This window comes from Lonchura striata, chromosome 1 (assembly GCF_046129695.1).
Source record: "Lonchura striata isolate bLonStr1 chromosome 1, bLonStr1.mat, whole genome shotgun sequence".
In the NCBI taxonomy this organism is placed as follows: Eukaryota; Metazoa; Chordata; class Aves; order Passeriformes; family Estrildidae; genus Lonchura; species Lonchura striata.
The window spans coordinates 114,227,175-114,252,526 of NC_134603.1; the positions used below are offsets into that span (position 1 = coordinate 114,227,175).

Consider the following 25,352-nt stretch of genomic DNA (forward strand, 5'->3'; position numbering starts at 1 on the left):
CCACTATCTGATCCAACTCTTCAGATTTCCAAATCCTTTTCAAACTTAAGTTTTATTAACATTCCTCACCTGCAGTTCCAGGTACGATTTCCCCCCCAAAACAGGTGTTTGACCCCCTCTGCATGATGGACTCAGAAGGTCACTGACAACAAACAGCACTAATTTGACATGTGTTTCTTGAGTGTAGCTGTAAAAAATGGAAGCCTACTTTTCTACAGAGTATCTGATAGAAGCAGGGAATGGTCTTGAATTGTGAACTGGGTTCTTTGAAGAAACAACACATGAAATAATTATTTGTTTAAAAAGTCTCAGAATTCACTGGAAAAAGACTGCTTGCTTTTCCCTAGTGAGTGCATTACTTGAATAATTTAGTGTAGTGGACATTGCCCCAAGTGTAACAAAAGAGGAAGGTGGCTCAAGAGCAGTGTGACATTTCTTTGCAGACCTTAGCATTGCTGCTCCCTGTTATGCTGAAAAAAGTTTTCTCTTGGCTTTGTATAGAGGAGCTGGTGCTGTCCCTTTATGTTGTATGAATTCAGAAATAAGGAAGGTTTTCTCAGTCCGCTTTTATCACAGAGCAGTGATAAAAGGAAGAGGGTGGTAAGTCAAGCTTGTTCTGCTATATCCATTTGGTGTACAGTTCTAAACACCTGGTGAAGGGAATCACCTCTTTGGCTGTATTGCTTGGTTAATGGTTCTGCCCACTGACAGGGTAGTTTGATGAAAGAAGCAGATCAGTTTTCATTTTCAGGCGTTATAATCCACTCTCACCATATGAAACTTAAAAGACATTTTAAGTAGTATGAAATACATAGAACACTTGAATGGTGGGTAGAATATTAAAAAGAATTTGCACTGTGACTGATCGCATGGAAAAATGTTGCTGGATCACAGTGCAGGAAGACAGTGAGGTCTTCTCTGGTGTTACCTGTAGTCCCAAACTTTTAAAATCAGAGCTGGATTATTTAAGTTTAGGAGCACCTTTTAGATCAGGGTAAGGAAAAGACAGCCATGCTGCACTGCTGCAATGTAGACATGCAAAAGGGGGAAAAGAAAACAAAATGATATTCAATAATATTTATCAGAACACTTGCATCTTATAGAATACTATTCTGTTAGTAGCATGGAGTTTTCAACTCCTGACTTACTGTTCCCTGTAACAAGGAAGGCTTCTGGCTAAATGGAAGTGATGATTTACCCAATAATTCAAGATATGTCTTTATTGTAGTATTTCTCAGAGTATCAATATTGGTTCAGTCCATGTTCTCCCTCCCAAACCTAGAGAAATGGCAGTTAAAACTCAGTAATTTCATCAATATCTAATCAAAACCATCTTAGAATTCAGGAACTTGGTATTTCACCCACAGTTCAAAACACATTTCAAGCAGCTGGCTAAACCAGTCCCAAAGCCTCAAGTGTAAAACTGTCTTAGGAATTTTGCACAAAGATACAGGACATTGTGTACAGAGACAGAACTGAGATTCAGTGAGTACAGAGGAAACATCTGTAGCTCCTTCAGGAAAGGTGGTCTTAAACTAAAATTATACCACATTGCTGACAGTTAGAATTAGACAAGTTTTGGTGAAATATTTGAAGGGAAGATGTGGTAGTGTGTTATTTTACAGTTGGTTCTTCTATAGTAGGTTTTGATATTCCTTAAGTTTGTAATTCTTCAGTCTATGTACCTTGTTTGGCTTCCCTAATGGTTCAGTCCTGAGCTGTTTACCTGAGTTTTCCCCATCAAAATGTATGTCAATCCACTTGTCAATCCACCTGTATACCTCCCTTGTTCCCTTGTCTTACCCCTGTCTGTCAAAGACAGCACACTCCTTTGGTTCTGGAGAGTTCCCTGTCTGTCATCCCTTCCTGAAAGCAGAATTGGGTTGTGAGGTTTGCTCCCTCCCCATGTTGGCTTTTATTGGGGAGCCCTTACCCTGCACCCCTCCCCTAATGCCTCCTGTTGCTCACAGGTTGTGTCCTCCCCGTGTTCCCCCATCCCTTTAAAGTAGCCCCTTCAGGTTCAGATTTGGTCACTTGTTCTGCCCCAGCTTCGTCATTACAGATTTGGAGATTCAAGTGCCCTTGCCGTGTTGCTGTGCCTCGGTTCCCCGTGCTCTGTGCCCCGCTGGCTCCCCACCCGCAGCGACCCCCGGCCCCGCACCGGGCTGGGCACAGCCTCGGGGCGGCCGCTCGGGGTCTGCGCTGGGCCGAGCGGGACAGCCAGGGAGCCTCCGAACCGTGCCCGCGGACAGCCGGGCGCAGGGAGACAAAGAGAGTGGAGAAGGGATGTGAAAGGGCATGATATTTGCAGTGACGTTTCCTCTGGGTTTGTGTCAATAGAAGGCTTGTGTCCTCAGATTTGGCCTGGAGCAGAGCTTGGCAAAACTTTAAAAGGAGGCTGAAGCAGCAGAATCGCATCAAAAGAAGGCATGGATTTTCTTACCGAAAAGGCAATTCCATCTGTGCTAAAGGAAATTACAGAGACTGCAGAAGTAGAGAGCACAATCATGAAAGACTCCATTTAACTGCCATGATGATGATGACATCCTATTGCTGTGTGACATTTAAACAAGGATAATGTTTTCAGATAACACATTCACAGTAGCATGTTGAAGACTAGTATGAGGTAAAGGGAACATTTCAAAAGTCATAAGTTATACTGAAATGGAAAACACAGAAAAATAAGCTTTTCAAACCATATGTAAAACACAATATGGAAAGGCAAAATATATTCTTAGGACAACATTCTGCAAGACATAAAAACAAATAAGAAACTCCTTTCCAAATGTCTTTGGAATGAGAGTCTGACAGTTTCTGTTTGGCCGATAGTTGAGGAAGGTGTAAAAGATTTCAAGCAAAAAAATGCCATAGTAGAAATTAGATGGGTAATTTGCCTCTGTGTTCACTATGGAGAAATTGGTGGGCAGGGGGGTGGTTCCTGTGCTAGACTCCTGTCCCTTTTCTGCATATGTATGTGATGTGCCACAGGATCTCTCTGCCTGAAACATCTGCCAGCTTGGTAGGAGAGGTTTCAATCAGTAGGAAATTGCCAAGAGCAGAAAATTCTCATCTAAAAGATTATATATTTTAAAGGGCATCAGGAATGAAACAGCCAAACTGCTAACTATGGTTTGTAGCCTCTTGCTTAAAACTGCTCTAGTTTTGAAAAGGTTGAAACTGGCAGAATTCACACCAGATCTTTTAGAAAAATCCTGGGGAGTTTTGAGACCAGCCTAATGTATGCAGTAGGCAAAATATTATCAATTATAAAAAGAACCAGGGTTGGTAAAGACATCAATAAATGTGCTCTATCAAGGAAGAGTCAACATGTAAGGTAGAGTTTTTTATCATAAACTTTTCTTTGAATGAATTGCTAGCCATGTGAACAGTACATATCCGGCTGATTGTCTTGCTTTTCCAGAAGGCAAATTCCCCAATGAAAGCCTTGCAAAAATAATTAATTTTGTCATCTGATACAAAATACTCCCAGGGTTAACACTGTTAAAGACAGTTGTTAAATGAAATACTATTTAATACTAGTTAAGACACAATATGTGATACCACAAATAGGTCAGTTTTCAGAGTGGAGTAAAACTATCAGGAGAAATAGATGACCTCTGTTTGCATAATGTTTATCAATGACTTAGAAAAGAGAAAGAAACAGCAATATGCCCAAAGTGGCTGAAGACAATAAGTTACCTGGGGCAGTAGGAACAAAAATGTGGTTGCAAAAATTTTACATAAGGATTTCATTATGGTGAATAGCTGAAGGATCCTATGTAAAATTAAATTATTTATAGGTAAAAATGGTGTACATGGTTAACACAACCCACCCTTTGTGTTTATAATGAAGAGTCCTGAATGAGTCCTGAATACATAGTCCTATTCAGGGAAAAATGTTGGAATTAGACAGTCCTATAAAAAGATTAACTCAATATTCGGTATTGATCCAGAAGTTAAATGTTAGCTATTACAAGGGAAAGAATAAGATAATACACCAGTGAACAAATCCATGGTACCCTCTTACTGTGAGTAATGTGTGTAGCACTTCCCCTTAATTAAAAAATATATAATACAACTGTTGGAGGCACAGAGAGGCCTATTGTGGGTAAAGAATGTTTTCCACATGAAGAACCGTTAACCAGGCTCAGAGTCAGCATCTGGAAAACAGAAGCCTGAAGAAAGAGATAACAGATCTGTAAATAAGCAACGGCAGGAAACACTGAATAGTCAATAACTGCTCATGCATTTAATGCAAGAACTACAGAGTATCACATAAAAGATGAGATAAACATGTACAAAAGAAGGTACTATTTCATAAAGCATGCAATTAAGTGATGAAATGCATTCTTTTGGGCTTCTGTGAACACCAATGTTTGCCTGTGTTCAAATAATACTTAAGTACATTCAGAGCAAAAAAGAATCCATTAAAGGCTACTGATACCAAAGCTGCTATATACAAAAAAGCCATATTGAAAATTAAAGTTGTGGTTTTGCAATAATTCCAGCATTAATTTTCTGACAGGGGTGGCCTGTGAAAAAATAATAAAGTTTTATTTTGTGCACACAATTTTCTGTAAAATGGGAGAGAAAAATGTATTTTTATTAAAATAACTTCCTGAATGGAATTCAGTTTCCATGAAAACAGAGATGGTTTGATGTTAGTAAGACTGTTATGAATTACCTGACTATTCTGTGACTTTAAAAATTCAGCCAGAATCACAAATCCTATTTTCTTCCAATTTTAAACACTCATGGGGTAGTATATCCTAACTACAGAAAAAGCAGAGACTTTGCTTTGCTCAGATAATTTACTTCTTGTCAAAATTAGACCAGCTGGCATAAGGCACAAAGGTGCCATGGATTCTGGGAGGCAGAAAACCATTAGCACTACCAGTAAAGTAAAGCTGGCAACAGCTCTGAAAGTAGAAAGAAAAGTTCTATTTTTACCTGTGAAGATAACAGTCCAGATTTTCTTCTCCAGCTAGGAGAGGGAAAAGCAAAGTGTTAAAAATCACTGGTTTTCATCCTGCACTGTAATGAGTTTGTGCTGTGCTGGCTGGAGCCTCCAAGAGACTCCTCTATTCCAGCTGACACCACTTTGGCAGCCATCCTCGAGAATGCAGTGTAGGGATAACGACTGAAATGAAGCCTGTTTTCTCACCTTATTATTTCCACAGCTCATTGATTTCTTCAAAGTGTCAGCTTCAAAGGAGATAATTACACATTAAATCATCACCTACATACATCTGTAAAACCTGGGTTTTGAACTAGTGAATCAGGGGCTAGAAGAAACTGAAATAGAATCGTATTACAATACATTACATTTGTATTATCTAGAAGTGATTTGATAAGAGATACCAAATACAGTCTCTTGGGGAGAGACCGTATCACAAGAGACCTTGCTAGCATAATTAAGGAGAAAGAAGTTAATATTCTTAGATGCACAGAAAAGAAAGACACTGCTAAAGAAAGTGGTCTCTCAAGGATTTATGGAAAGCAAGGACAAGAAAAATATGTCTAAAAATCACAGGGGAGACAAAGACCTGAGAATTATGCAAGCAAGCTGAGTAACAGGAACAACTTGCTCTCAAATCCCAGATCAAGGATGGTTGATGTTACTGTTGCAGATGATCAGAAGGAGAATATTACATTTTTGAAGGTAACTGGGTCAGATGGGCTAATCTGCAAATGAAATTGACTTCATCTATGTACACACTGTAAGAAAAGGTGACATTCCAAGAAGAAAACACCTTTTTGTTATTTATCTCATTAAAATAATCACCACTGAATCTGAAATGAATTAATAAATACATGAATCAACATGAGTTACAGTAAATATTCAGAAGTAGTGATGGCAAGGACAAAATCGTCTTCTATTGTTCTCAGAATGTCAAAACTTTCATTAAAAAATAGGAGCTTGGGCTTCCCACTAATCTCTTCAAAGTGAGATTTACCTTGGTAGTTCCAGATAAATATCACATCTGCCTGTGAGATGCAGTTTAGAGAGTCCACTTCTGGCACAGTTTACATGATCTCAGTGGAATGTGTGCTTGAGCCAAAGAAGGCAGAATGCTTAGGAAAAGTTGGAAATGAAAGTCGAACCATAACCATCTGCCAGCAGCAGCCACCAGAAACCAGAATGCACTTCATTCTTCTTTGCTTCATCCCCTGACTATATTACTCACCAGATTTGGACATTCCCATTTTTATTACTACTTCTTGCAATTTTGGGGTGCACAAGTAAAGGCATCTATTTAAAATTACATTTTTTTAAATCCTTCTTTTTGGTATCTCGTTTGTGCATGGTTTTAAAAGAATGACTTCTCAAACAAAAATTGTAAGACTGCACTAGCATCTGAAAAGAAAAAAAAAAAACAACCCCCCCCCAAAAAAACCCCAAAAAAACCCCCAAAAAAACACACCAAAAAGGAGTAGCAAAAGTAAAAACGGAAATAATATGTAAAGTCAGGAAATTCTCTGGGATGCAAAGCAAATTTTAAAAAGAATCTATTTCTAAATGCCAGCTGAGTTAAGTATGCAAGGAAGAATGAAAAAGATATTGCCAAGGGAGACAGAACACTTGACTTTTAAAATTCATAAATCCTCATCTTGCAATAAAAATGTAACATGGCTAAATGTATAGTTCTGTATTAACTAGCACAAGCCAAAATTTTAATCTCAGACTGAGGCAGGAAAAGACCACTATGTCCTAGGCCATAAAAAGGCTGAGTGAAAGAAAAAGCCCCTGGCACTCAATGACACTTTTCCACCATACACAAGTCTCATACTGAAAAGTAGTTCATGCTTTGGAAGTCCATGCCTGTCAGTGAATCACACTGCAAGACAGGCTATGCTGGAACACTTATTGAGTTTTTTGTTTTGCTTGGAGAAAACGAGCATTTTATGCTGTATTATATTTTGTGAATGTCTTCTCAAAAGAGTAAAAAAAATAATTAAAAAGCCAGAGTGAGTTAGTCAGTACAAACCAGCCACAGGGAACCCCAGAGTCACAAGCAGTAGTGTGGTTACCTTCACAGCAAGCACAAAGGACTCAGGATCCAGAACCAAAGGTTTAATAATGTATGGCATAAATTTCCAGGACAGCTTTTATTTGACAGTTTAGTCAGAGAAGATTAGCTGGAAATCTACTTCTTGTTTCATTTACAGTTTAAAAATGTGGCATCCTGTAAAAATTTTCACAATCTCATAACCTAGGCTAGTGTTAGAAGGAAAGTTTTTAAAGCAAGTTTTCCATATGTACAATGAAAATCTGGCCATTTTCAGAAGGAAGGGTGGAATGTACCAGTCCTGTTTTTCTACAGTTCTTTTCTAGCCTTCTTTCCAATGAAAATTAGGTTGATATAGTTACAGTGTCCGTTTCTTTATTCTTGCCACAGTAGAATTGTGAACATGTTGGCAAATTTCAACTAAATGTGACAGAAAGGTAGAGGTCCCACAGTTCTGAAGTACCTGCAGACTTTAGAGAGATGACAGCAGTACAGAGGTTAGGGACAAATTTAATGGTCTATTAAGAGGAAAAGCAGGGTGTGAGCTTAGATACAACCTGCGCTGTCCAGGAGACACATCACATATACCCAGCCATGGCAATGGATAATTCTATGCATCCATGTAATTTAAGAGCTTCGTTATATTTTACAGTGCAGTCATTACCAAGGAAGCCCAAGTACTTCTGTGCTAGACATTTTAAGACATGTGAAGTAAGAATCAAAGGTAAACTTCACAAAGAAAGGGGCAGAGGGATCAAACAACTTCAACTGTGACACAGATTGAGATGTTTCCAAGTAGTTAGATGATTTTTTGTTTGGTTTTGGGTTTTGTGAAATGGTTAATATAGAAGTAAATTTCTTACTATAAATTATGTATTTTTTAAAAAAATATTTTGACTGGAAAAGAAAAGAAAAGGGTTTGAAAGAATAAGAACTGGTAGAACTGAATGGATTTAAATGTTTAACTCTGCTGTGAAAGGTCAAGGAGAAAGAAGAGGAAAGGATGCTGAGAATATCATTATAAGCAGAATCAGGGCAGTTGGGTTGATGGCAGAGATCTGAGTGGGAGAGCCCCACTTTCAATCTTTTTCCTCCTTACTTGCCCTGCATGGCCAAGGACACAACTGTTCCAATAAGAGTATTAACATTTCTACCCCCCCGCCCCCCGCCCCTCGCCCCATTTGAATGAACAACTAACAAATCCTTTAAAAAATACTTCTTGAACTGTGGAATGGAGAATGCTCAGTTTCCTTATTCCCCCATATTTCCCTATAGATTAATGAAGGAAACAGTAGCCAGTCTTTTATCAATATCCAGATCCAATTGTTCTTTTGCAGTAATTATATGAAAATAAATGTCTTTCTATAAAGTTGATGTTAGTCTCCTTCTGTAAAAGAGGTTCAGTAGCTTATATTTAAGAGAAGTTTAGATCAGCAAGAAACCCAGTATATATGACATATCTAAAGTATTTTTACTGGCAATTCTGATAGTTATAATATTTTTTTTGTTTTGTAGTACAATTCTACCATGTCACATTGGGTAAAGCAAAATTCACATTTAATATGTGAAGTGGTTAGTAATTTTAATGATATCAGAATTGACTCATCTATAAAAAGAAGTTAATATTCTGTGTTGAACGTATTATAATTAATAGGCTCAAAAGAGTTATGGCACATGCTCATTTCCTGCTTTTACCTAATTAAAATAGCTATCTGATGCTTCATGAAATGTGCAACTTCTGAACAGTCAACATGTTTTCCAGTTTTATGACTTGAAATTACATAACTCAAATGAAACTACAGTGTTGTCTCCCTACAAAACTCTTCTGGTTTTCTGTATCAGAACTCCATTGCAGCCCACTTTTCACAAGGTTTCTTGGAAGATAAAGAAAACTTTTTTCCTTGCACTCTAGCCTCACATTTCTTTGATTCCTCTACCTGTGGGGGACAATTCCATACTGTGAGATATAGGTGAGGCTGTAAATCACAAAGGGGATATACACATGCTATCTCACAAATACACCAAATTTATTTTTTCCTTCATAATTCTCTTTAATCTGAAAGAAATTGCCCTATGGATGATTTTTGTGCAAGATTTTAATAAGAAGGGATATACATATACAGAGTCATCAGGATAAATGGAAATTCTGCAATGTAGTTTATTAACAATGACAACAAAACAAACAGTAAAAAGCAAACTTCATGGCACCTTGCAAATCAATTAACACCAGTAAAGAACCCAGATGGATAACCACTGTGGTAGGATGCATCTTCTCAGTAGTCTCACCTGTGCAGTACAGAGGCTACACCACAGCTCAAGGATATTTTCAGCTTTCTGAAAGAAATGGAGATATTTTATTTCTCTGAGACATGAGGAACAGGTACTCTAATTTCTAGACTGTACTGTACTTAAAGTATCTTTCTAGTGACCTTGTTCTCTGTAACTCTTGGAAACACTGAAGAGAAACACACATCTCTCTGGAATGCAGTGTACTTCCAGAGCAAAATCATGAACAGCTTCTGCCTGTCTTCAGGTTACCATGTGCCTTTTAAGCACATTCCTTCTCCCTTTCCAAGACATCTGACAAAACAAACACAAACATCTGCTTATGAAGATAGAAATTTATCTCTTTGGTTATTTCTCCCTATCTTCTGCACCCTCTTTGTTTTCAAGGTACCAAATATTTTGTTGAGGGAATTTCTTGCCAATTCATGTGCTTAAATGAGCATGAATGTAAAGAGTGCTCCTGTACAATTCTATGATGGAAATAGATGGGAATAAAACATCTTCATCACTGTGGTAAACACTGTAGTCCCTAATATTAAAACATAACCCCCTTTTTCCGCTGAAGGTTCCATGAGAAATGAAAAAATGAAAAGCTAAAGATATGAAGATACGGAAACTGGAGAATCCATACACTCCACCTGCAATTAATTTTATATACTCTAACACTCTGTCTGAAGGCTCTGAAATTCCTGCTTTCTGGTCTCCTTTTTCATAGAAAACTGCTGAAAATGACTTCTTGTCTGCAAGTTTTTAAAAGAGCCTTCATCAGATCATGATTTCAGCAAGCATTGCTGATGCATTGTGAAGGGACAATGAATAGCAGAAAATTGCAAGGAAAAGACATTTCATGTCTTTATGATGCTGGCAGTTTTCTTCTTATAACATAGTATCTGTGGTTAAAATTCACACCTTGGGAAAGGCATGAAAGCTAGAAAGAATTCAGAATAAAATTTACAAAGCATGTTTTAACATTTGATTTCAAACCCCAAAACCCATTCTCAGGAAATGCAATTCAATAAAAAGCTAAGAATTTTGTAGGTCTTTGTCTTGAAGAAGATCCATTCCTTTTAGCTAAGCAGCTATTGACTATTCTGATACCTTCTTTGCAGTTCAGTTTTTATTCACCAGAATTTTATTCACCCGAAACAGCATGGAGCTGAGAGAAACCAAAACACAACCTTGTACTTTAAAAGGCTAGCTCTCAGCAGGTGAGTGGAAAAGCATCAGGCTTTTTGTCCCTCTTAGAGAGGATTCACTCAGAAAATGGATAGAGGCTTATGTGAATCATTCACGTGCAAATAGAGAAGGAGAAAAGTAATGAAAAGAACAGCTTGAAGCAGGGGCAGAACCAAAGTTGATTGTTACAAGTCAATAATAGTGCTATTATCAGCCATGATCCGTTGTAATGTGAACTGCTGCTAGAGAAAACTCAAAACAGGTAACTGCAATTAAGAGATGGTGTTTCTAAACATAAGAAAATGGAAACAAGAACTCTCAACCAGCTGTTCAATTTTAGAAGTTTAATAATAAAGAAGTTTATAAAAATAGTAATACAATTAGAGTAATAAAATTTCGAGTTAGGACAATTACAAGCCAATAAAAAGCAAAGAATTACAGACCTCGGGATGCTCTTGGACACTAAATCACGAAAAGCACACCTTGTGAACAAAGGAATAACCTTAAAAGCAATAGCCTGTTGCATATTCATACATCCTTCATGGATATGCATACATTCCATTTAAAACAAGAACTCTCTCTGTTGTATGTCAACTGTTTCTTTTAATCCCCATGGTGTCTTCCAGTCTGAGCAAGGCCAGAAGAAATTAGCTTCTGATAAGAAAACCATAAATTCCTCTTCTCTGGAAGATTTAGGTATTCCCTCGAAGCAAGTATCTCATTCCTTAAAAAAAAACCCTTCACGTAGCAGAGTTTCTATTTTAACATTATGTTGGATCCTAAAACTGTATTTAACACACTACTTAAGAGAATGAATACAGCATAACTTTCTAACATTACACATATTATATTCATTGTAACATTTGCAAAAAGCCAATCATAAAATATGCATTTTTCACAAACAACAAAAAGTAGCATTTTAATATTAATATGTTACAGCATTTGGAAATGTTCAGAAGGGCCCAATGACTAGTTTCATGTGACTGTAAAGGTGTATTTAAAACACAGAAATAACATAAGGTATTCCATTCGTTATGCACAACAATTTTAGACTTTTTCAAACATGGTATTATGTCGATTTCCAATGTGTTTTTTATAGTCCGGTTCCACTCTTTCTCTTTGCAAATCAAGCAGACTTTTACCAATCAAAAAAAAAACTTGCTGAAAATACCAATGAAGGACAGTGTTCTGAAAGCAAATCTTATCCACTATTAACCCCTAATGTCTGAATAATTATTTAATGGACTTACACAGCTCTTTTATTCTGAAAGTGGAGTCTTTTCCTTGGGCTCTTCTGGTCTGTAGTCCTCTCCTGTACAGAAAACAGTAATAAAATGCATTTGTTTTATGAGGTTTAGAAGATTTTGGCTAAGTTTTCCCTTTATCCAAGAATAGCTGCAAATTAAGTGACTTCATCGATTTTATACACTTATAGCAAACATTATTTATATATATGAATGCTATGGTGGTATGATTCTGCAGTTATCAATAGGAAAACTTGAAAAAAATGAAGGACCTAAATAAACTTAAATTTAGATGATTCTGAGGATTATATTTATACCTTATTTATTTCCTTAGTAAGGTGTTCTGACTTTTCATTCAATATCTTTTTATATGGTCTATACACAATTCGTAAGGGATACAGAAAATCATTAAACTTCTCTCACTCTCGTTTGACAGAGTTTATATTTTTACAGTAGCAAGAAAATTAGGTGTTAGAATAAATTCTGAACTCAGTTCCATTTGCATTCTATGTATTTAAAAAACCCTGATGATGGCTGAATTTCCTCTCTAGCTATATGATGAATCTACAATATATGATCCCCAATATCTGACTGAACAACTTTCAGGAATTACTCCAACAGCTCTTCAGAATAGACAAAGGCATTTTGAGCATTTTTGAGTTCACTGTCTTATATACAGGGAATGTAATGACCAGAATATCACCTGTCTGGGACAGAGCCCCTGGGAGGCTTCCAGGTCATTTGGTGGCAGCTTTTTGGATCACTTATGTTCTTGCTTATGAACTTTGTCTCCAGACAGCTTCTTATCCTTATGGAAAGAAACAGTAAAACTAGTTCTGCAGTGCCCTGTCTGTGTCTGCCTCCACACTGACTCTGCTCTAGCAGATACAGCTTGAAATGAACTTCCTCACATTTTTACAAGAAAAACAGTAAACTCCCTCTCTGCCCAGGATGTGACACAGGGGAAGCAGCAGCAGTGATCGCTGGCACCTTGAGGTGATTTTGCAAGGTGAACAAAGTTTGAAATTGTGCTGGATGCCAGAGTACACAAAACTTTACCAAATTACATAAACTTTTATTGTGGCATTCTAAGTGGTTTTTTTTTGTTTTTTTGTTTTTTTTTTAATTCATTGGTTTAAAAAAAAAGTCACACCTTTTGGATGAAGACAAAAAGTGCTTTAGGAAATAAATTCAATCCAGTGAATGTGAAAGAAGTGGCAGGCCAGATCCTGCTAGACTCACTCTCACGAGGAGGCCTGAGGCATATGAACAAGAACAGAGCTTTCCAGTAAGCCTCAGTCTCTCACCTGTTAACCTCTAAGCTGAGATGACACTTGAAGAAAAGGAAGAGGTTTGCATTTCAAATAACTCATCTGCAATAGAATCCACCAGAATGGAACTAAATTATTCAGTCTTAACGAGAAACACAGTTCTCCTTTGGGCTTTTTCACACGAGTTATACTCTACCCTAATATAATCTTTTCATAGACTATGTGTCACATGGCAGCACATGGAAGTCTTTTTCCCAGTTAACATTATTTAATTATGACAGTCAGAATGAAAACCTAATAGCTTAAAACAATCTTGGACATTGCTCCATGAGTTTCAACTGCATGCTAGAGAAACACCACCTAATAAATTTTTAATAAAGATTTTTTCTTTATAATATAGAGCAAAAATCCTTTAAATTCATAAAATCCTTCCTACATAGCAATATTATCATTTCTGCAAGATCACATAGTATTTCTGGTGAATATTAAAAGAATCTAAATCAATAACTCCATTTTCTTAATGTAAAAGCCTTCTGTGTCCTTCTTACAATTAGTTTTTCATATATCCTTTTGCTCATTCCTAATTAGACAGAATAACAATTTATTCTCAACACAAAATTTATATTTATTGTACATTGGTTTTTACATTTTTTTTTCATAAAAGTACACCCTCATTCCACAATATGTTCTTTAATGCCAAGGCCAAGTATATGTTATTATAGTTGGTATTTTTCATCTAAAATGAAATTACATTATTTCCTAGAACATTTATCATAGACAGATCACATTTTTCTGTAGGGCCACATGGATTAAATGAATCATTACAGTTATGAACTGTCACTGCAGGTCCTCAGCCGGGTAATAATTAGCATGGACTTTATGATTGCAGAAGGCTGATCAATTATTTTATTATTATCATCTTATACTATTCATACTATTCTTATTAAGAAACTCAGTAACCCTTATGGCCAGTCTGATACAGCTTTTATCTAATTGGTCAATCCACCCAAACACCATCCAGTGTCCAATTAAGAAATCACCCTTTGGTACAAATCCCTATAACACATTGCACATGTGCACAACTGCATCTGCAGCAAGTGGAGATAAGAATTGTTTCTCATCCTTTTCTCTGATCTCACAGCCTTTCCCAGGATAATGCCTGGGAAAGTTTGTGCCTGCTTTCTCTGTGACCAGAGAGCTGCTGCCACAATGAACTCCTTTCTAACTTTTTTTTTACAGCATGTGACAAGAGTATAAAATCCTTTCAGAAACTAAGCAGCAAAATAATAAAAAATAATCCATACTTTATTATACATAATTTACAGCATGCAGCAATTTATATTAGATATAGAGTGTATCTCTTCCCTAGTTGCCCTATTAAGAGCAACATGACCACTAATAATTTTGAGCTTTATTTCTTAAAATATAAGATAAAGAAAGAAAACACCTCAAAAGAAGTTTTGTGTTCTCATTAGCTGCACTATGGGCACTACTGATTTCACCTCAAACTTTACAAGAGAACCAGTTCACTGTCTTGAGGATTTTAAAGTCATCAGGGACAAGTAATGTCTACCTTAACAACATAACTAATGGAGTTTTTGCAACAATGGATGGGAGAGATTTGCAGTGAGGATGACAACATCCAACTAAGCAGCCAGGCTGCTCAGCTGGTCCATGTCTTCCAGTTCCAAAGACGTCCTATGCTCATGCTCATTCACAGTTTGTCTTCTGTGAAAACAGTGCATGAACTGTGTCAGTCTCACTGCCTTACAGAGTGCCTTTTCCTAGTGCAGCTTCCTGGAACTCTGCTCCTAAAGCAAGATGCAAGAAGCCCATTTATCAGCCTTTCATCCATTTTCTTTAAAATAAATGATAGAGAATGAGAAATAAGATCACGAGAGGAAAGGTGGCAGAATACAACTCATTTCTGGGAACTCATTTTGTAAAGTGAATCTGCCTTCACTCATAGACAAAAGTAGGTCAGACACATCTACATATGAGAAGAGGCTCTGCAGCAGAACAGACAAGCAGAGGCATTTTGCAGTTTTTCTCATTAAACAGAAGCTCCACACCCATTTGCTCTTTATGCAGTCCCTCAAAACAAGAAACTTCATAATAACTACTGGAATGATTTCTACTGCACTCATCTCCATAACAGCATGTTTAACAGAAGAAGCTGGTCCATGGCTGTAAATCACAGCTATTTTTTTTAACTTTAGCATCTTGTAATTCTCCTGAAAACATTCATGGCAGCAAATCTCATCAAACACCCGGTGTCCTGTTCACTGAAGGATCTCTGGTGAGAAATATGTTTTAGTGCTTTGAGTAGCATATTCGTGTTGTGAAACTCTGTGAAATAGATGAGGTGGTGGTAACAGAGTTGCAGGACATAAAAATCACCCCCAAATTATTTTGTTTTGAGTAATACACATAAAAGCTATGTAACGCAATGATAAACTACATTCCACTCTTGATGGAAGCTCTAAAAAAATGGGGAGCTGGACAAAAATCAGCCCAAGGTATACTGAAGTGAAGTACAGAAGTGTACAAATTGTTTTTGTGAAAAGGCTTTACAAAGATATCTGAAAAATATCTATTAGCACTATTTACAGATGGATAAGCTGCAGCAGAGAAAAAAGTTGCTTTTCCAGGGCCACCTAAACACAGGACAACAGGGGTAGAAATGATCTTGGGTTTTTTCCAAGGCTCACTCCAAGGCTGAGTGTGCCTGCAGAGGAAGGAGCTGCACTACTGACCTCAGCGTGAGCAGCCAACAGTCTGCATCAGGGTGTGTAGCTGTACCCTGCCATTTCAGCACACAGTATTCCATTTTAAAGCTCCTCTGTGGCACAGTGTGGGTCTACAATAATTCAAGTACTGCTGCAGGGCTCAGATACTGATTTGATGCTATTATTACTGCATTGTTACTAAGAGAACGGTTCAGGTTTTATAATGGATGTGACATTTCTGTAGTAAAACACATTTCATCTTGTAATTACTCCAGCCATTATATTACATCTAAAAGCAGAAATTGTGCTGAAGAAAATAATCTGCTGCATCATGAAGAAAAATGTAATTTAAAAAAATCACAGGCTACAGCAGGCAGCATAACTACAGTAACAATAAAATCATCTATCTAGCACTAGTGAAGAGAGGAGATTACTTACTCACCATTCCAGCCAAATTCAGTATAGGACAGGGGTTCCATTATCATTTCCTGCACATAACTGATATCAGACACATTTGGGCATGGAACACACAAGTACTGAATATAGTTAGGGGAAAAAAAACCACACAAAGCAAAACAAGGAGAGAAGTACTGAAATCTGAAAAAATAAAGAGGACACAATTTTAAATAATGGGTGCAATAAAATTATTTGTCAGCTCAGTGTGAAGCAGTGGAGGAACTGTTGAGGGTGAAGTTAAATAGAAAAGAAGGTCAGAGAAGGAACAGGGAAGAAAATCTGTAGTGCTGAAGCTTCAAGACAATTAGAATTCTGAAAGGTCAGAGAAGTATAATGCAAGCTGTATCTCTCAGGGAAAAGTAGAAAGAAATAATAGAAAATAAGCACAGGAACATAGAGAATACAGGGAGATGACAAAGGAGGAACTCATACTACATCATTATTGCTAGCAATACCCTTACTAATGGTGTTAAATAAAACGTCACTGAAACAAAGACCCATGACCTTTATTGTAAATATAAATTTGTAATATATAAAAGATTTGAAGAAACTATATCCAGTTTTAAATGTTGTTTTTCAGTTCATTTTCTCTTACCTACAAATGGATGAGCAAGCTGAAGCTGCAGATCAGTAAATGCCTGATTCAATGAGGATTTAAGCCCTGTTAAAGAAACACACAGCTCAGGATATTTGGTTGAGTGAAACCTACAATTACATAGGCATAGTAGTTCACAGCTTATCAGATCTTTGCTAGGTCAATTTGACAAATAAACAGTGCAATTAGTACCAGTAACATAGGAGTAAGATGTACTCCCCATCCCAGGCAGCTAATAAAGAGTAACAAAGTTTAGTTGAAAAATGTTGCATCTAAAGAGTTTTTGAAACAAAAGCTCTAATCACTGTTGGGACACACTGAATTTATTTTCCATAGTTCTACACATTTTAAATCGTTCAGTGACTTAAGATGCATTACTGTCTTCCACTGCTATGTATGCTTGCTAAAGACCTTTTGGTTTTATTGGAGAATGGAGTAAAAGGACAAGCAGGACCTGGGCCTGCTCCACACTGAACGTTTTAATTGAGAGGTTTTTCTCAGAGTTTACAGATGTAAGTATACTTCTTGTTGTAGAAACTCACACTATTTGGCACAATCACCTCTTAAGGAAACGGAATAAATAGACTAGGAAAAATAATGCAAACTTATCTCATGGTAACTGGAACCACTGGATACCAAGACACTTAACATTTCTAATAAATTATGCTACAGTAACTTCAGTAAAATAATCTAAACAAGCAAAAAATACTTTTAAATTTTCAGCCCTAACATCATTTTTCAAGCACCTCCTTGCTAAGACCATACATTCACAGGAGTGCTGAACACAGAACCAATGTCATATTAATAAATCAGGGAAGAAAGGGATTACTCAGCTTTACAATATCAAACACAATTGAATGCTCATAGCTGTCCTTGTAGATGTAGGTAATGAGTTCACATGGCTGTGGACAAGAACAAAAAGCCATACATGAGCACAGGAGTACTTAGTGAGGTGATGCCATCTTTGCTTGAGATATATACAGAAAATCAGGCTTGTCCATTCAGTTATTTGCTCCCCTAAAAAAAAAAAAAAAAAAGTTACGTTTTCTTCATCTCAGTTAATTGCTCAGATATTTTACTAATCATGGGGGGAAAAACCAATCAGAGGCAATGATTATTTGTATTACACATTTTTATGTTTTATTTCATGTCTACTACAATTTGGGGATATTAAAATTCCACAATAGAACTGAAGGTTTTACTACCTGTTATCTGTTATTTTAATTGTATATTTTTATATTTAAGTATAGATACACACACACATATACAGGAATATGCATTATATATGTATATATATTATCTTTATTCCATTTAGGTTGAGAAAACATATGTTTTGTTGCTCTCAAGGACTGACCTCTAGTACTTAGAGGAATTTTTGAGCATGGCTGTTGCAATTCATTTCACCTTTAATTCTATTTTGAAGCTGTAAGAAATTCACAATATACCATCTGTACAAAGAAGTACAGGGAAAATACCACCTTATCAAGAGCTGCAGACTTCTTAGCAATGGTAACAATTATTGAGAGGAAAATGAACCCAATCTGTCTTTTATACCATGTTGAACTTGCAAATCTGAAAGTCAAAGAGGAAATAAATATTTCTTAAACGAGCCTCTTTCATTTAAGACTAAAGATAGATACTGTTGAATTCCCACAATGGCACTTCTAAAGAGTTTGTTAGAAACACAAAATTTACAGTGCTACTGACAACCAAAAATTACAGAAATCATTCTCTTTTGCATTAGTTAAAAGGAGAAGCTCAAGTATGCGTCAGGTACACTTTTCAAACAGGCACAAATCATGCTTTTAGATGGTGACCTCTGAAAGTTACATTTATAGGTATACAATTAGCCACTTCCATTCAGGAGAACCTGATTTGTGCTTCCATACAGATGGATTCCCTGTCTTCTTTATGTAATAAAATATTGAAGTTTGCAGGGTAACACAGTCACACAATTTACAATATATGGGCAACACATCATTGAAAGTCATCAGAACACTGCACAAATAACTACTCCAGACCATCCCATCAGGAAGAAATGTTCTGTTTAATTTCTTATTTTTCCATAAAAATGAGAAATAATATAGTTTCCAGTAACGACAAAATAACTGGAGTCTCGGTTTTGCCCTGCATCCTGGAGATCCCCTGTGACTTCAACTGCCTTCCACACCAGCATGTCCTGGAATAGCATGTTACATATGTGGTATTCAAACAATTTACAGAGGCAACATAATTTTTTTTTTTCTGTTGGAAATTAACAGATTTCTGTCCTTCTTCCCTTATTTGCTACATGCTGAATTAATGGAAAATGAGAAATAAGAAAGAACACAAGGTCTGACACCCTTTTCACTTATAAGAGATTAAGAACCTGGATGGATAACATCAAAGCACCAGTTTTCTTCTAGTAGTTCATCTGATTTTTGTTAACTGAGTTATTCATCCAATATGTTCAAAGTCCATTTAAAAATACAGTCCTTAAAATAAAACTAGCACATGCTTCAGCAGGGAGCAGCCAGCCCTTGTCAATCCCTGTCATAGCAGAGAACATCTGAAGTTACTATTCAGCCATGGAAAAGCTTGTGAAGAAAAGGGAGAAAGAAACACATAAGAAGCCAGAAACAAAGAAGTTAAGGGGGAATAAAAGTGAGCATCTCACTGTTCTTAAACTAGCTTATTTCTTCTACAGCAGTTTTTACCTAAAAGGCAAGGAAGGAAGATGAATTGGAACACATATGGTAGGATATTCAGAGATGGTCATTCCTTCTGTTTAGTGTGACTTACACAGGGACAGAGTATTAACAGCTTTTGCAAATGAGAGACTTAACATTTAAAGATCAATACAAGTGCAAAATCAGCACACGTAAAGGAGGAACCTATTAAAAAAATCCATTAAAGACTATCAATGATGATATACTTGTCATTCTGCCTTTATATATTTTTAGTCCATGTTCTCCTGCAAATGTCTTGTACCCAGTTTTACCCTAATTAGTTGGAAAAAAATGCAATTAAAATCTGACAAAAAATTCTTCTTATAAAAAAGCAAGTTTCTCATGAAATTATGCTAGTATCTTCCCCCTGAAACACAAGGATATGGAATAAAAAAATTGGTCATAGATTTGTGTGAAAAACTCAAATGAAATTTGCACAGCAACCAGTCAATAATTTTTAACTGGAGAAGAGGAGAATGAGATGCAGCTGTTACTTTACTTATGTTATCATAAGATAACAAAAGACTTGTGACATCTTGTTTCACAGAACTGAAAATACTCCTCCTTTTAATCTGCCACAACTATCTTGTTGACTGGTGTGTTTCCTCCAAGTAATACTGTCTATGGCAGAAGTGGGCTGCTTCCAAAGTGTGATTTATCTGCTTGTTTACTGAAGCACACACTGATTTCCCATGAGAACAGTGAAGAGCTGTCAGTTCAATTTATTTAACAAAACTTCTAATTGCTCCTAATTTCTGTGTAAGCATAAATCTTGGAGAAAATATTAACAGGCAATTTCCATGCACAGAACATTGAAAATGTCCAGTGTTATCAACAAGAACAAGCATCTGGCAGGTTTTCTCCATCTACAGGGGACTGTATATTAGTCAGCAAATGTGGGAACATGAAGTACTTCTTATTCATTTTTACTTCACCTACAAATGACAACTTACCAGAAAGCTTTGGGTCAGAGATCTGCCCAGAGTGTCACCAAACCATGGTGTTCAGCAGAGCGAGCCTGCTTTTTCTGTGGTGATAGCTCTGCATCCACAGAGAGTACAGATGTTAAGAAGCCTTATTGTTTGAAGCCTAAACTGAAGTACCAATTTCACAGATCAGTCCTATTTATGCAATGTTCATTGTTTTGAGAATTGATTGGGGTTTCATACTTCACATTCAGCTGTTCCAGACTGAGAAGCAAGATGTATTCCATTTCCCATCTGTATGGCAGTTGTCTTCTGCTGAGTGAGCAGTTTTCCTTGTCTCTTGCATGACCAATTCTCCCTCCGGGGAGACATCTGCTGATAATGGGCTATTGAATGCCACTGCATGACTGATAAGAACTACAACATCCCATGGTGAGATGCTCTGCCCAGAGGGAGGAGCCAAGCATTCCTAACTGGATATAATCTGGGTTTTGGGGACATCAGAGGCAGCCTTTCCACTGGCTTCCAAGTGGAACAGCTGGGGTTTTCCACTGGACCTTCAGAGGAAGACTTCACCCTTCTACAGCACCACTGCACTGACAGAACCACATCTGCCACTCCAGGAGGACTGCAGCCAATCCTATTTGGACCTGCCAACACACTGGCCAAAAGAGTGTCAGGTTGTATTCTTTCTCTGTCAGTGATTTTTCTTTTGTATTATGACATGTATTTTGTTTCTTTTCCTTTTTCCTAATAAATTGTATTTCTGACTTGGACTCTCTTGCTGGTTTTGCTTTCAAACAAGAACATCAACCTAAAAAAAAATCTGTCTTTTGTCTGCTAAATTATTCCATTAAATTGTGAAAATCAGTTTATTTACTCTGACCCTAACACTGCACAAACTTGTTAATATTTGTGCAACTTTATGTTTTCTTCATTTTTGTCTAATTTATTTTTTTGAAGTCACAGTTTACTGTGCTGGGCACTTAGGTTGCAGTGGGAAATCATGACCAAAGAGTAGTTCTTGTTGCTATTTTCTTTTCCAGTCTGAGTGATACAAAAGCATCAAGGACACACTGATACTTTAACTATTGGTGTCCAGCAAGGACTACATCTTAGCTTTAGGCAGCAAAGCAAGCATGAGTGAAGGAACCACTGGTATCTCTCTGGTCTTCTTTTACCCTACTTTCCTTTCTGAAAACTCCATTACTTGGTACATCACCTCTCCTTTTTGCACTGATTCATGCAGGGAGGTTTTGTTTCCTATGCCCAGAGAAAGGGGCTTGTGACCCCAGTGGCTTCATCCCGTTGAATGCAGTAGTGTAGATAGTTTTGCACCCCCTGACATGTTTAATTCACTCATTGCCACTGTTTTCTCTCCTGATTCTGTGGCATGGCACGCTTCCTCTGTGCACATAACTGGCACAGGCACAGCCAGGGACACTCCACTGTCACTGCTGCATGTGCCTTAAAACACAAACTATTCCACTTTGAAAGTTGCTTGGAGATTCTAAATTGCTTTTTTCATCCCTTGGGATGAAAAGTTCTATAGCAGTGTATTATTATTAACGACAATAAATTATTCTTGAAGCAGCGAGGCTGCCTCACTTCCTATGGAGTGAAATGAGTAAGCACTTTCCCAGGAGTACACCCAAAATATAGAACACTAGCAGATGGGGCTTGCAGGGCAGCCTGATGTTTCACTGCCATGCACGTGGTCTGCTTGCTGAAATGGCCAGAGAAGAAGGTGCCCTGAAGAGGTGTGCAGGGCTCCCAGGTGACAGGGCTGGTGCTGGCACCGTGGCCCACTGATCATCCTTGCTGGGAGCTGGCTGTACCAACTCCCTCCTTGAGAGGCTTAGTGAAGTCCTGGCTTGGTGGTTGAAACATTTCTATAGTTTGTTTTTCTGGGATGCCTTCCAGTTGCTCTGAATTGGCCCCTTGTTTGCCCACCCCCCTGCCTGCACGTGGTCCTGCAGTGCTCCCCAGGCCTCTGCTGATCACTCACAATGCTTGGACAGGTGAGGCCAGCAAATGATTCTGAGTCAAATTTCAGTAACTTCATCACTGACTTTTGGCAACACCTTTGTTTCGTGTTACTTCTAAAACACTCAAGTTCATTACTTCAAGTTCAAGCAAAGAAGAAATAAACCCTGCTGCTTATCACTTGCTGTGCAGAAGCTTGGTTTTTTCAGTTAAGTAAAATTTCATCTCACTAGCAGAAAATTAAATCAAAGCATGTACTTACGTTTAAGTGGACAGCAAGGGATTGTGTAGAATTCATAGCTGCTCTGCCGTCCCTAAATTCAGTACATCAGTCATGTAGTCACATCCACACTCACAGGTGCTCATAGCCCATGTTCAAAGCGTACATGCAAAAAGAACACAATCAAAACTTCAGTCCTTATTATCTTTTCCAGGTTTTTAAAACCTCCGATGCCCTAAATGCAAGGGACTGACAGCAATAGCTGTAATCTTCATTTTTTACTGTCGCGGAAGTTAGTTTTCACGGGGATTTAGCGGGAGCATTAAAATACTTTGGAGGTTTCGAGCGTTTCTCAGCAGTAAAGCTGCATTAGGAGGTGGGCGACAGCGCTGCGGAGTTTCCAAGGCCCCGGACAGTCGCCAGAGGGCGCGGGCACCATTCCCGCTGAAATTAATGGAGCTGCATTTGGTGGTGGTCATAACCTGGCCTTGTACCAAATAAATCTATCCTTGGTATAAACATTAGACATCTAAAAAATAACAAAACAAAAGGAAACTGATAGTGAAACTGACAGGTCCCAGTATTGAACTTTCTAACTACAAACTTTCTAGTTACTTGGGAAGTAAGAAATTAGGAACAACTTCCTATTTGCAACAGTACAGCTATTTTGCATGATGAAGAGAAGGAAAACCTGCAGTCCTATTCTTGCCAGCAGAGATCTGCTGCATAAGAAGATTGATGCATTTTTGTTTGAGCAAGAAACCAAAAAAGTTACCCTCACCTTCAAAAACTGGTGAGGAAGCAGAAAGGAAGCCCTTCAAGCTAAGTTTAGAATGTCTGCATGACATGAATTTGTAATGGGGGTGGTGCTTTGTCAAAAAATAGTGCAGCTTTGGGACTAGAAACCTTTGAGCAAGGAATACAAATATTTCATGAGACAGTTCAGCAAGATTTTCTGTGAACAGCACTTGTAGAATGGCAGAGTCTTCCCCATGTAATTAAAGGTCCCTTCCTTAACCAGACAGAGTTCTAGTTTCCAAAATGATTCCTCATTTTCAGATTAAGTGGCCAAGCTTAACAGAGGAAACCTTATCACTTTCTAGTTGAAAACACCAGAGAATTTTATGCAGCAGAGATTTCTCTATAGTCTCATCTGAATGCAGACATGAAATTTCAGTCTGGACATCTCACTGTTTTTCTGTTAGCCCCAGCTACTCACTGCTAGTCACAGACGCTCATCTTCTGTATGTATAGAGCTGCAGAGCATCCCAACAGACATAAAACTGTGGGGAAAGGGAAGGGTAAGAGGGACACATCTGTGCTGACTCCATGAGCAACTGGCAAAACTTAGATATACACTAATGAAACTGAAAAGTCATTCAGATTAAGGCAGTGTGCACATCTGTACTTGGAATTGCTTCTGATAAGTGCCTGACTTCAGTCATTGTAGGCATATCCAGTGCCCATGAGGACAGAATCAGTCTGTTCTCTTGCTATTATGTCTCGCTTCTTGATTTCAGTATGACTGAACTGCAATTAACCTCATTCAGTGAGACTGTATTATTATTTTTACTCACTATGTAAACTTTCCAGTATAAATACATATGCTGGAGTGGATAAGACAAATGATGTATTTAAACAATAGATACACTATATCATAAAAGTGCAGCAATTCATATTCCAGCCATTATTTTAGCAAATTGATGGCTGGAATATGGCTCTCCAAGAAGCTCTGAATTACTAATAATCCTGTGGTGATCCCTTTTTACTGTCTCATGTGAAATGCACTAAAACCAAGCAAAGAAACATCTGGGGAACAACTATCAGTTCAAACAAGTTTCCAAAACGGCTGCAACAAAGTCAAACTCTTCTGACAGATCATTCAAGGCTTACTTGCACATTTCCTTGTATCTAGCTGATGAAACTCAAGATTTCTCAAACAATTGCATCCAGTACTCAGGGGACCAAGAACTCAAGCTCTCCTTTTTCTCAAAGGATACACTGCTAATCCACTGAGATTAACATTTCAACCTCTCACTCAATATAAGACTAAGAAATAAAGCTACTTTGCTTCATGAAAATAACTAAAAAGGGATTGGCAAAATCTACCTAACAAGAAAATGCTCGGCTGTTGCCAGGCCAGTGAAATCTATCTGAGCTCCTTAGCATTATTGTTGAAAATGTTCCTGCAACAAGAGAAAAAATATACTGATTTAATTGCCTAGGCAACCTCATAGCTTTTAAAACTCATAAGGCAACAGGGTCCTCTGGTGCGTTAGTCATTCATTCAGATGAATGAAGTACAGCTGAATAACACAGTCTGCGGAGGGACAGCAGCCCCTCGCCAGCCCTCCGGGGGGCACGGCGGGCTCTCCCGCCCCGGAGAGAGGGGCTCCTTCAGCCCGAACTTCCCCTCCTCTCCCCGTGCCTCATTTGAGGACGCAGTGCGGGCAAACGCCAGTCCCGGCCAGGCTCAGCACCTATAGACCCGGCAAGTGCGACCGGACCCTCCGGACCCCGGCGAGGGTCGTGCACGCGGGCGATTGCACTGTTTCACTGTTTGCACACACTAACACAGTAAAAAAGATAATCGCGGCATAAATTCGCAATTCCAACCCGCGCGCAGAGGATGCCCCAACCCCTCTCCATCCATCTATCCGTCCATGCATCCAATCCATCGCCTTACCTTGCGCCGCGGAGCCGGGGCGGCTGGCCCCCAGGACGGGCAGGGGGGGAGCAGCACCG

General features: G+C 38.0%; 1 long non-coding RNA gene across 6 annotated transcripts; it reads right to left on the reverse strand.

Annotated features, from left to right (window-relative positions):
- Positions 1-9,150: 9,150 nt before the first annotated feature.
- LOC110477528 (uncharacterized) lies at positions 9,151-25,279 on the reverse strand. 6 transcript variants are annotated; one of them, XR_002466601.3, is made up of 5 exons: positions 22,650-25,279; positions 17,696-17,784; positions 16,768-16,833; positions 11,723-11,784; positions 9,151-9,344 (listed from the first exon to the last, which is right to left on the reverse strand). It is a non-coding gene; the product is annotated as an uncharacterized LOC110477528 (long non-coding RNA). The 6 variants fall into 6 exon arrangements; XR_002466602.2 differs by lacking the exon at positions 9,151-9,344 and adding an exon at positions 10,797-11,257; XR_013340864.1 differs by lacking the exon at positions 9,151-9,344 and adding an exon at positions 18,246-18,339 and having other exon boundaries at positions 10,797-11,784.
- Positions 25,280-25,352: the final 73 nt, after the last annotated feature.